Source organism: Orcinus orca, chromosome 17, assembly GCF_937001465.1.
Source record: "Orcinus orca chromosome 17, mOrcOrc1.1, whole genome shotgun sequence".
NCBI classification, from domain to species: Eukaryota; Metazoa; Chordata; class Mammalia; order Artiodactyla; family Delphinidae; genus Orcinus; species Orcinus orca.
In genome coordinates, this window is record NC_064575.1 from 22689872 (window position 1) to 22703906 (window position 14035).

General features: G+C 38.2%; 1 pseudogene; it reads right to left on the bottom strand.

Moving 5' to 3' along the window:
• Nucleotides 1-370: 370 nt before the first annotated feature.
• Nucleotides 371-13698, bottom strand: LOC101281260 (CDK5 and ABL1 enzyme substrate 2-like; annotated as a pseudogene).
• Between the last annotated feature and the right edge of the window lie 337 nt (nt 13699-14035).

Consider the following 14035-nt stretch of genomic DNA (forward strand, 5'->3'; position numbering starts at 1 on the left):
AGCAATATTTTAAAAACTGCTTTTAAAAGTGAACTGCCTACGTTTGGAGAAGAAACTATGAAATTTAGCTTTTTCATCTTCATGGTCTTTACAGAACCAAAACACCCTGATAGGGAATGAAGGAATTAGTTATTCAACTACTGACACAAAACTTCTAGAATTTTTTCCAAATATCCCAAATTCTGTTATCCTAAAAGAGGATCTTTTAAATGATTTATTTTCACTTTAAGAAAAAGTGATTTATTTTCCCTTTAAAAGCAGCTTTAGGATATTATGGATATCATCATGGAGCAGGATATGGCCTTAGTGAAACGCTCCATGTTTTAGAGCTTCTTCCTCCAGGATGTAACCTACAGTGTGGTTGGTTTTTCTAATTGCTCTGTCTGTCATAGTGATAACTCTCTCCTTCACTGCTTCCAAATGTGACCACCAGCGTGGCTGAAATAACAATGGGTTTGAAACAGTCTATTGTATGCAGGAGCCCATGTTGAAAATTTCATAATTCGTCTAAATTTTAGGTTAAATAAAAATGATTTCAGGGCTTCCCTGGTGGCGCAGTGGTTGAGAATCCGCCTGCCAACGCAGGGGACATGGGTTTGAGCCCTGGTCTAGGAAGCTCTCACATGTCGCCGAGCAACGAAGCCCGTGCACTACAACTACTGAGCCTGCGCTCTAGAGCCCGTGAGCCACAACTACTGAAGCCCGAGCGCCTAGAGCCCGTGCTCCACAACAAGAGAAGCCACCGCAATGAGAGAAGCCCACACACAGCAAAGAAGAGTAGCCCCTGCTCACCACAACTAGGGAAAGCCCGCGCGCAGCAACAAAGACCCAATGCAGCCAAAAGTAAATAAATAAATAAAATTGATTCTTAAAAAAAAAAAAAGAAATGACTTAAACCTTGAAATGGTTTTCTTCATAACTGTTTGAGGCTCAAATTCTAATAGACTATAAAATAATTAAGGGAAAAATGCTAAAGGAAGCACACATTTTCTAAGAGGGAGAAAGGTGGAGAGAATGGATTGTACACACCAACAGGATCAAGGAAGGATGCTAAGTGATGGTAATGAATTTGCGTGCCTTATTCCTGCTTCCAAAGAAATTAAGTGTAAAAGGAAAGGGTTTCAATTAGAAATTCACGTGATATCACCTAAGGAGACTTAAGACAAGGTATCCTTATCATACCAAAAAAATGGAAAAAAGAATATAAAAGTCTATTAAATGAAAATGATTTGACAGACAGAGAGCAAGAAATGGTGCTTTTGCAATTCCAGAATGTTTGAATTATTCATCTTCTCCTTGAAAATGTGTCAGTTGTAATAAAGTTTGCCAGAGCTTTCCACACGAAAATAATTTATGGGGCATTACACTGAGAACAAAAAGCAAAATAATATCCTTTATACAAAAGTATTTTTCCTTTAAATTGCTTTAAAAAACCAAAAATTATGCTTTTTAAATTAATAATTCTAACTTCTTTAACAACTTAGGCACCAATATAGCTAAGAATTATCACTCTATCAGCAGTTTTTTAATAAAACATGGAAGTGAACATGCTGTCTAATAACAAACTGATAAGAATCTAAGTGGAAAAGCATCAACTAGACTGCAAATGAATAGCATAAATCTAAACATGTCCCCCTGAAAAATTCAGAAACTGGCAAAACATCTGTTGGGCTGGCTGGCAGTCATCCTAAGTGATGATGCATGCCTTTTACTTCCTGGAGAAATAATTAAGCAATAAGTTTAACAGTTTCTTCCAGCTCCTTCAAGAATTGGAAGTGCCAAGGACTCAAGTTTATTATCAAAAAAATTTTAACCTGAGACCTTGGGTATCCAGGCTGCTCAGACCAAAGCAAGGCAGAAATGTGGGCGTGGTATAGAGCCCTGCTCAGTGAGTTAGGGCTCCCGTTTTGGTGTTTTGGTTGTCACAAAGCCGCCCTGAGTCCTGCAAAGATGACCCAGCATGCCAGGCTTCTCTCCAGCCTCTCAACTTCTCTCCTCCAAAGGGACCTGGAGGAAGCAGAGACCTGGATGGACCAGTCCTGACTCTGTGAGGTCCAGTTCCCTCTATGAATACATGTATTCCTCTATGAATACAAAACATGTATTCAAACTACATGAGCTGAAGAAGTAAGAAGAGAACATTTGTCTCTTTTGCTTAGATTGCCCTAATTGACAAGACAAAACACACCTAAATAGCTCTAGTTCATGAGGAAGGCAAAGGAAAGGAATGGCCGCCCTGAGTCCTGCAAAGATGACCCAGCATGCCAGGCTTCTCTCCAGCCTCTCAACTTCTCTCCTCCAAAGGGACCTGGAGGAAGCAGAGACCTGGATGGACCAGTCCTGACTCTGTGAGGTCCAGTTCCCTCTATGAATACATGTATTCCTCTATGAATACAAAACATGTATTCAAACTACATGAGCTGAAGAAGTAAGAAGAGAACATTTGTCTCTTTTGCTTAGATTGCCCTAATTGACAAGACAAAACACACCTAAATAGCTCTAGTTCATGAGGAAGGCAAAGGAAAGGAATGGCACTTTTCTATGGTACCAAATCAAGTTTTTTAGTGGATAAATAGATAAAGTATCCTATCTCTGCTAGGCGCTAATATATTGGGCAGGGGGACACTCCATTAATGCACAATGTAAAAACAGAATTAAACCTATTAGGTGAAGGATTTATTCTACATTATCATTTAATTACCAACATGTCTCTATATTCAATTATAGTACTATGGTTTCATTAGGCACTTTCACTGAGATTTTCTAATTAAAACCCTCCCAGGTAACTGATGCTCAGTAGATTTGATTAGCATTTTTATCTTTCTTTTTCTCATTGAAAGTAAAATAATCTATCTTTGCACTTACGTCAAAAATAGCAGCCTCCGCCCTAGGTCTCCTTTGCACAGACACTAGTCACAATTTCCTGCCAGATGCCTCAGGGGAGAATTTCACCTTGCACAATTCTACTGGAAGATGCTATGGCTTCCTATTGAACAGAATATTAGTCTCCCTGCACTGATACAGTTTAGGAATTAAAAGACTTTGGAGTCATTAAGCTGGTTTCAAACTTCGGCTCCTCTACAAACTAGTTGCACCTCTGGCAAATTACTTGACCTCTGTGACTATTTCGCATTCGCAAAACGGGGACTCTTATGAGGCATAAATGACAAAATGAGTGAAGTGTTTAGCACAGCATCTGGCACGTAGTAAGTGGTAATTGTTACTGTCACTATTGTCATCTTTGCTGTTGCTGTTACAGGGTGTGGATAAGGAAAATATTTAATTAAGGTATGTGTTCCCAGGCAACTTAGTTACTGGAGGCTGTGTCATAAGCATCGTGCTCCAGAGACTGGTCGGCATCCATCATTTAATATTAAGGTTTGAGAACGTTTCTAATTCTGTTTATTCTCTGATTGTACTGCCCATTCTGTTCTCTGCCCTTCCAAGTTCAGTTTTGTGTCGCGATGGACTGTCCCGCACAGACTATCATCTGTGCTCTCCTGTTCTCTGGCTTCTGGTTGGACTTAGCCAATGGGAGGCATCACCAGGAAATCTGAGCATGAGAGAAGACAGGTCAGGAATATCTCCCTCACTACCACTTGCTTTGGGGCCATAATTCTGGCAGTGGTCAGATGTCTCTGCAGCTACCCTGGAAGTCCCTTCACACCTCCAGCTTTCACTGGACTCTGTTAACAAGTCTATTTTCTCCCCTCATCCCTTCAGGCCTAGGAGTGGCATTAGCTTCTTTTGCTGGTAGCTAGAGCCTGAACATCCTTCATTGGTTTGCTTAACCATACTTTGTAAATAGTCCCTTTTCTAACTACTCATCAGAATTTCATCTAAGTGCATCTCTGTTTCCCATTGGGACCATGAGTAATGTACCCCTTCAGATCAATATGTTTCCCTGTAGCCAACTGGGTTAATGTTCATTTTACAATTTTTATTGAGTCCTTACTATGCACTAAACACTGGACTAAGTGCAAAGTGCAAGGGAAAAAAATTATATATATATGTATTTAAATCCGTATACATGCCCTTCTCTTCAAAGATGTCAGTCTTTCAGTGTGACCTCAAATAAGAGGAGAAATTTAAGAGGCAGAAATGTAAGGAAGTGGCATTTCAAGCATAGAAGGGAATGTTTAAAAGTCATGATGACCTGAAGATACACAGCATATTTAGTGAACAGCAAAGTCATTCGGGGTAAGGAGAACATAACGCTAAGATTAGAATGGTGATGAGATGGGAGGATGCCATCATGAGGTATCGTTAAGTGGCTGGAGATTGGCCAGGTTTGGAAGGACATTCCTGGAACTTGTGTAAAAGGGTTCATGCTGTGGAATGATTTTATACTAACTCAATTTTGACAGGTATTTATAGCAGCAACAATATTAGGGTGACCAATTCAATGGATTGCAAGAATACAGAAGAAATACAAAAACAGTTGTTATTGGAGTTGAAAGCAGGGGACATACTCAACAAATATTTCACAGAGAATTATCAAGACTTCAAGACTTGAATATAGGAGTTGGAGGAGTATTAGCTATGGGTTCAATCTGAGGTGTCTGTTTAGACTACATCATAAATGGTGATTCTGTTAACTGAAACAGGAAATAGAGGGAAGGGAGCAGATCGGGTAGGGGTAGATGAATTCCTTTTTGAAAAAAAACACCTGACCTGTTGGTGTTACAATAATTGGCTTAAAAAAGAGACCTGATCATCATTTTGAGAAAAGAGGAAATAATCTCACGGTTAAAAAAAAATAAGTCATGCTAGAACAGCACCAGATGATTAAAATTAGTGAGGCCCCTTAAATGTAAGAAATTTCAAAAGTAAATGCTTCAGAAGTTTCAAGTTGGACATTCGTATCTACTTTGGTGTCCTCCCTATATCACCAAGCACAGTTAGTGTCTGCCTATACTGCATTTCCACAGCATCACCTCTCTATAGTCTTGTTCATTACCTGTCTCTGTCTCCCTAACTTACTTTGACATATATCCATAATGACCTATGCAGTGCTTGGCATGTGATAAGTGTACTTAATAATCAGTTTTCAGTATAATAAATTGGTGAAATGCCAAAATTATGAGACCACGTCTCTGCTTCAATATTCGATTCCAAAATAACAGGAGATGTGTTACTTTTTTTCTCATCAACTGTTTTAGTCATTGTTTTTTTTAACCTGCAAGGATGCTTCCTCTCACTCATCACAAAAATAATTCAGATATCAGACAGATACTGTACTCAAGTACAATCAAGCTTTTATTTTTTACATCATTATTGTAGTATAATTGCTTTACAATGGTGTGTTAGTTTCTGCTTTACAACAAAGTGAATCAGTTATACATATACATATATATATATATATATATATATATATATATGTATATGTATATGTATTCTCTTCCCTCTTGGGTCTCCCTCCCTCCCACCCTCCCTATCCCACCCCTCTAGGTGGCCACAAAGGACCGAGCTGAACTCCCTGTGCTATGCAGCTGCTTCCCACTAGCTATCTATTTTACGCTTGGTAGTGTATATATGTCCATGCCACTCTCTCACTTCGTCCCAGCTTACCCTTCCCCCTCCTCGTGTCCTCAAGCCCATTCATTTTCTACATCTGCATCTTTATTCCTGTCCTGCCCCTAGGTTCTTCAGAACCTTTTTTTTTTTTTTTTAGATTCCAGATATATGTGTTAGTGTATGGTATTTGTTTTTCTCTTTCTGACTTACTTCACTCTGTATGACAGACTCTAGGTCCATCCACCTTACTACAAATAATGCAATTTCGTTTCTTTTTATGACGAGTAATATTCCATTGTATATATGTGCCACATCTTCTTTATCCATTCATCTGTCAATGGACACTTAGGTTGCTTCCATGTCCTGGTTATTGTAAATAGTGCTGCAATGAACATTGTGTTACATGACTCTTTTTGAATTATGGTTTTCTCAGGGTATATGCCCAGTAGGGGATTGCTGGGTTGTATGGTACTTCTATTTTTAGTTTTCTGAGGAACCTTCATACTGTTCTCTTTAGTGGCTGTATCAATTTACATTCCCACCAACAGTGCAAGAGGGCTCCCTTTACTCTTCACCCTCTCCTCCATTTATTGTTTGTAGATTTTCTGGTGATGCCCCTTCTGACTGGTGTGAGGTGATACCTCATTGTAGTTTTGATTTGCATTTCTCTAATGATTAGTGATGTTGAGCATCCTTTCATGTGTTTGTTGGCAATCTGTATATCTTCCTTGGAGAAATGTCAATTTAGATCTTCTGCCCATTTTTGGATTGGGTTGTTTGTTTTTTTGATATGGAGCTACAAGGGCTGCTTGTGTATTTTGGAGATTAATCCTTTGTCAGTTGCTTCATTTGCAAATATTTTCTCCCATTCTGAAGGTTGTCTTTTGGTCTTGTTTATGGTTTCCTTTGCTATGCAAAAGCATTTAAGTTTCCTTAGGTCCCATTTGTTTATTTTTGTTTTTATTTCCACTTCTCTAGGAGGTGGGTCAAAAAGGATCTTGCTGTGATTTATGTCATAGAATGTTCTGCCTATGTTTTCCTCTAAGAGTTTTATAGTGTCTGGTGTTACATTTAGGTCTTTAATCCATTTTGAGTTTATTTTTGTGTATGATGTTAGGGAGTGTTCTAATTTCATGCTTTTACATTTCCCAGCACCACTTATTGAAGAGGCTGCCTTTTCTCGATTGTATATTCTTGCCTCCTTTATCAAAGTTAAGGTTACCATATGTGCGTGGGTTTATTTCTGGGCTTTCTATCAATTGATCTATATTTCTGTTTTTGTGCCAGTACCATACTGTCTTGATTACTGTAGCTTTGTAGTGTCTGAAGTCCGGAAGCCTGATTCTTCCAGCTCCGTTTTTCTTTCTCAAGATTGCTTTGGCTATTCAGGGTCTTTTGTGTTTCCATACAAATTGTGAAATTTTTTGTTCTAGTTCTGTGAAAAATGCCAGTGGTAGCTTGATAGGGATTGCATTGAATCTGTAGATTGCTTTGGGTAGTATAGTCATTTTCACAATGTTGATTCTTCCAAACCAAGAACATGGTATATCTCTCCATCTGTTTGTATCATCTTTAATTACTTTCAACAGTGTCTTATAGTTTTCTTCATACACGTCTTTTGTCTCCTTAGGTAGGTTTATTCCTAGGTATTTTATTCTTTTTTTTGCAATGGTAAATGGAAGTGTTTCTTTAATTTCTATTCCAGATTTCTTATCTTTAGTGTATAGGAATGCAAGAGATTTCTATGCATCAATTTTGTATCCTGCTACTTTACCAAATTCATTGATTAGCTCTAGTAGTTTTCTGGTAGCATCTTTAGGATTCTCTATGTATAGTATCATGTCATCTGCAAACAGTGACAGATTTACTTCTTTTCCGAGTTGGATTCCTTTTATTTCTTTTTCTTCTCTGGTTGATGTGGCTAAAACTTCCAAAACTATGTTGAATAACAATGGTCAGAATGGACAACCTTGTCTTCTACCTGATCTTAGAGGAAATGGTTTCAGTCTTTCACCATTGAGAACAATGTTGGCTGTGGGTTTGTCATATATGGCCTTTATTATGTTGAGGTAAGTTCCCTCTATGCCTACTTTCTGGACAGTTTTTATTGTAAATAGGTGTTGAATTTTGTTGAAAGCTTTTTCTGCACCTATTGAGATGATCATATGGTTTTTATCCTTCAGTTTGTTAATATGGTTTATCACATTGATTGATTTGCATATATTAAAGAATCCTTGCATTCCTGGGATAAACCCCACTGATCATGGTGTATGAACCTTTTAATGTGCTATTGGATTCTGTTTGTTAGTATCTTGTTGAGGATTTTTGCATCTATGTTCATCAGTGATATTGGTCTGTAGTTTTCTTTCTTTGTGACATCTTTGTCTGGTTTTGGTATCAGGGTGATGGTGGCCTCGTAGAATGGGTTTTGGAGTGTTCCTCCTTCTGCTATATTTTGGAAGAGTTTGAGAAGGATAGGTGTTAACTCTTCTCTAAATATTTGATAGAATTCACCTGTGACCCATCTGGTCCTGGGCTTTTGTTTGTTGGAAGATTTTTAATCACAGTTTCAATTTCAGTGCTTGTGATTGGTCTGTATATATTTTCTATTTTTACCTTGTTCAATCTCAGAAGATTGTGCTTTTCTAAGAATTTGTCCATTTCATCCAGTTGTCCATTTTATTGGCATAGAGTTTCTTCTAGTAATCTCTCATGATCCTTTGTATTTCTGCAGTATCAACTGTTACTTCTCCCTTTCAATTTTTAATTCTCTTGATTTGTGTCTTCTCCCTTTTTTTCTTAATGAGTCTGGCTAGTGGTTTATCAATTTTGTTTATCTTCTCAAAGAACCAGCTATTAGTCTTATTGATCTTTGCTTTTGTTTCCTTCATTTCTTTTTCATTTATTTCTGATCTGATCTTTATGATTTCTTACCTTCTGCTAACTTTGGGGTTTTTTTGTTCTTCTTTCTCTAATTGCTTTAGACGTAAGGTTAGGTTGTTTATTTGAGAGGTTTCTTGTTTCTTGAGGTAGGATCGTATTGCTATAAACTTTCCTTTTAGAACTGCTTTTGCTGCATCCAATAGGTTTTGGGTCATCGTGATTTCATTGTCATTTGTTTCTAGGTATTTTTTGATTTTCTCTTTGATTTCTTCAGTGATCACTTCGTTATTAAGTAGTGTATTGTTTAGCCTCCATGTGTTTGTATTTTTTACAGATTTTTTCCTCCAACAGTCTCATAGCACTGTTCTTGGAAAAGATACTTGATACAATTTCAATTTTCTTAAATTTCTTCAGGCTTGATTTGTGACCCAAGATATGATCTATCCTGGAGAATGTTCCATGAGCACTTGAGAAGAAAGTGTATTCTGTTGTTTTGGGATGGAATGTCCTATAAATAACAATTAAGTCCATCTTGTTTAATGTAGCATTCAAGGCTTGTGTTTCCTTGTTTGTTTTCATTTTGGATGATCTATCTATTGGTGTGAATGGGGTTTAAAGTCCTCTACTATGATTGTGTTACTGTGAATTTCCCCTTTTATAGGTGTTAACATTTGTGTTATATATTGAGGTGCTCCTATGTTGAGTGCATAAATATTTACAATTGTTATATCTTCTTCTTAGATTGATTGCTTGCTCATTATGTAGTGTCCTTCTCTGTCTCTTATAATAGTCTTTATTTTAAAGTCTATTTTGTCTGATATGAGAATTGCTACTCGAGCTTTCTTCTGATTTCCATTTGCATGGAATATATTTTTCTATCCCATCACTTTCAGTCTGTATATGTACCTAGGTCTGAAGTGGGTCTCTTGTAGACAGCATATATACAGGTCTTGTTTTTGTATCCATTTAGCCAGTCTATGTCTTTTGGTTGGAGCATTTAATCCATTTACATTTAAGGTAGTTATCGATATGTATGTTCCTTTTACCATTTTCTTAATTGTTTTGGGTTTGTTTTTGTAGGTCTTTTCCTTCTCTTGTGTTTTTCCTACTTAGAGAAGTTCCTTTAGCACTTGTTGTAAAGCTGGTTTGGTGGTGCTGAATTGTCTTAGCTTTTGTTTGTCTGTAAAGTTTTAATTTCTCCGTCAAATCTGAATGAGATCCTTGCTGGATAGAGTAATCTTGGTTTTAGGTTTTTCCCCTTCATCACTTTAAATATGTCCTGCCACTCCCTTCTGGCTTGCAGAATTTCTGCTGAAAGATCAGCTGTTAACCTTATGGGGATTCCCTTGTATGTTATTTGTTGTTTTTCCCTTGCAGCTTTTAATATTTTTTCTTTGTATTTAATTTTTGATAGTTTGATTAATATGTGTCTTGGCATGTTTCTCCTTGGATTTATCTTGTATGGGACTCTCTGTGCTTCATGGAGTTGATTAACTATTTCCTTTCTCATATTAGGGAAGTTTTCAACTATAATCTCTTCAAATATTTTCTCCATCTCTTTCTTTTTCTCTTCTTCTTCTGGGACCCCTATAATTCGAATGTTGGTGCATTTAATGTTGTCCCAGCAGTCTCTGAGACTGTCCTCAACTATTTTCATTCTTTTTTCTTTATTCTGCTCTGTGGTAATTATTTCCACTATTTATCTTCCAGGTCACTTACCCATTTTTCTGCCTCAGTTATTCTGCTATTTATTCCTTCTAGAGAATTTTTAATTTCATTTATTGTGTTGTTCATCATTGTTTGCTCTTTAGTTCTTTTAGGTCCTTTTTAAACATTTCTTGTATTTTCTCCATTCTATATCCAAGATTATTTTGGATTATCTTTTCTATCATTCTTTTTCAGGTAGACTGCCTATTTCCTCTTCATTTGTTTGGTCTGGTGGGCTTTTACCTTGCTCCTTCATCTGCTGTTTCTTCAGCAGCTTGCAGTTCTGCTTGTTGTGTTTGTCCTGCAGGACCAGCTTCTCAAAGTACCCATAGGCCATCGGCACTGTCACAGGCTCCAAAACACACTCCTGGGACAAGTTCTGCATCTCTCATTTTCAACTCCTAATCTTGCTCAACATCAGCTTGATGTGCGGGAACTTCTCCCAGAAGGTCTCCTTCATGTCCTTCTTGAGGTGGGAGAGCTTCACATACTCTATCACTGTGGTCATGTAGGATGCGAAGATGAGGACGTACTTGTGCTTGCCGCAGGGTCACTGAGGGCCAGCCAGGAGGTTGGGATTGTACTACAGGGAATCCCCCGCATTGGCCCCTAGTTCTGAGCCAGCTAGCGCCACCCTGGGCAGGACAGGTTTGCATCTGGACCCCAGCAGAGCACAGGGCACTCTGAGTCGTGGCTGAGGCAGTGGGCCAGCTTGAGCGTGACCAGGGTGTTGGTGGGGTACAGGATCTTGGTAAGACACAACCTTTCCATCCACCCCCAGCTCAACGTCTTCCAACTGGAAGACCATCTCAGAAGATATAGAAACGTCGCCGGATGGATGCCTCTGCTTCTGGCTGTCCACCCTCAGGTCACTGACGCACAGGCCTTCTCCACAGGGCAAGACAGAGAAGGCCGCACACATGGACTGCTTGGCTCAGATGAGCATGATCCTGCTGTTCCTGGAGTCGTACTGCCTCATATTATTGATGAAGTGAGTCTTCTTCGGGCCTTTGTGTCTTGGGGATCCAGATGTATGTTTGGTTCTTTGAAGGGAGGCACATCCCACCGTGTCTTCCAGAAACTGGAGGGCAGCCCATCCAGGGAGATGTTGTTGAGGAAGAAGAGCACGGCCTGGCGGCGCCGTGAGTCCCCTCACCTCCGCAGTGGCTGCGATGCGGCCCAGAGAGCAGGGCCAGGGGACTGGCCCAGGGATCCACCCGCCGTGGCCGCGGCCATCCTCTGACTGAGCCCTACGACCACCCGCCACCCACAATCAAGCTTTTAAAAACAGGATCACTTATGACAAAAATGCTCAACCTGAAAACCCAACATTTTGCTCAAATAGTTCTTTAGTAAAATTCTTTGCAGCTACAACTGTCAGACGTTATTCTCCCCTCAGATTACCATGTTAAGAAATATCTTTGAATTTTTGAGACTGACAACATGAACGTTAAACCTCACTGTATTCTAGTGAATAGTGGTGAAGAATGTGTACACACACACACACACACACACACACACACACACACACAGATACACACACTCTCCAATATATTCCAACATAGCAACCCCATCACCATGCTTTGGATCTTACACAGATATCCAGGGCTTTACTGCCAGGTGTCAGAAGGGTGTTATCACTAATAAATCTTAATTCTTCTAGTGTTTTCAAACACAATCAGACCTAATCAAGGGATCTACACGATGGAAATTTTGATTGCTAAATCAGGATAATACATCACTTCTCTAAGGGGATCTATAGAAGACAAAAAAAGCTAAGTGGACTCAGTAGGCTTGGTTCTTCTTAGTCTTTTAATTAAAACAAATACCAAAAACAAAATTATTCTTGACCCATTTTTGCCATCAAATTCCTTCACAGGTTTACTTTCTTATTTTCCTATTTAAGAGAGTCTAAACATTCTGTTTTTGTGACATCTTACTGAAGGAATTGAATTTGGTGTTCAAAGACCTACATTCACTTGAAAAAGAAGAGCAACAGTGAGGCAAGGGGATTGCTGGCCCAATTAGATATATAAGCATATCCTAAGGTCTCTATAATCAACACAGTGTGATGTTGGCATATGAGTAGCCAGGCAGGTCAATAAGAAAGAATAGAGAATCCAGAAATATATGCAATTGCTGGTAGTATTCAACAAAGGTGAAGTCACAAATCAAGTGGGAAATATGGGCATTTTAATAAATGGTGCTGGGATAACTGGATAAGTACATGAAAATAATAGAAATTGAATTCATTTCTGACACCAGAAATCAGTGAAAATTCTAAAGGAATTAGAAATTTAAATATAAAAAATGAAATTACACAAGTACAAACATTTGTGAATACCCTTATAACTGAGAGGCAAGGAAAATTCTCTTCCCGCTCAAAATATTGAAGCAGTAGGGAAAATCATTAGTAAATTTGACTACATAAAGATTAAACATGCATGGCAGGGACTTCCCTGGTGGTCCAGTGGTTAGGACTCTGCACTTCCACTGTGGGGGCCAAGGGTTCGACCCCTGGTAGAGGAACTAAGATCCCACATGCTGCATGGTGGCACAGCCAAAGAAAAAAAAGCATGGCAAATACAACTTCATAAGCAAAATTAAAATAACAACAATGTTATTTATAAAACAGGCCAGACAGGACATGGAAGCAACCTAAGCGTCCATCGACAGATGAATGGATAAAGAAGATGTGGCACATATATACAATGGGATATTACTCAGTCATAAAAAAAAATGAAATTGAGTTATCTGTAGTGAGGTAGATGGACCTAGAGTCTGTCATACAGAGTGAAGTCAGAAAGAGAAAAACAAATACCGTACGCTAACACGTATATATGGAATCTAAAAAAAAAAAAAAAAAAACGTTCTGAAGAACCTAGGGGCAGGACAGGAATAAAGATGCAGATGTAGAGAATTGACTTGAGGACACAGAGAGGGGGAAGGGTAAGCTGGGACGAAGTGAGAGAGGGGCATGGACATATATACACTACCAAATGTAAAATAGATAGCTAGTGGGAAGCAGCCTCATAGCACAGGGAGATCAGCTCAGTGCTTTGTGACCACCTAGAGGGGTGGGATAGGGAGGGAGACGCAAGCAGGGGGAGATATGGGGATATATGTATATGTATAGCTGATTCACTTTGTTATAAAGCAGAAACTAACACACCATTGTAAAGCAATTATACTCCAATAAAGATGTTAAAAAAAAAAAAGAAAAACAGGCTAGAGATGTGAGTAGAAAAGGCAATACAGGCAATGCAGTTTCTCATACATTTAGGACTCTATATGTCTCATAATTTAAAAAATAGTTCATAATAAGAGAAATACAAATTAATATTACACAGATATATCTTATTTATCACACTGACAAAAAATCAAGAGTGTGATCACACATTTAGTTGGTAAGACTAAGAGGAAACAGGCACATATGTGTTTCTAAAAAGAATGCAAAATGTTATGAACCCAATGGAGGGCAATTTGGCATTATTTAATGATTTTACATATGTTTTTATGTTTTGCCCTTCTCTAGGAATCTATCTAAAAGATAAACATGAAAATATGTATACACATGGATATTTACTGCATGATTTAAAAAGGTAAAAACAAAAACAACCTAAATGTCCATTAATACATGATGAATTGAATTAACTTTGAGATACTTACTATGGAGCACCATACAGCTGGTTAAAAAAAAAAAAAAAGAGTGCTTTCTAATATGTGATCTCCAGGATATATTGTCAAATGAAAACAACAAGTAGTATAAGCAACATGTATACTATATATCATATTACCATTTATCTGAAAAAGGGAGTCTGTGTGTGCATATGTGTGTGTGTATATATGCATATACAATGGGAGATTAAGCTATATTTAAATAAAATTATTACTTATATGTGATGAGAGGTAACATGTAAAGGAGACA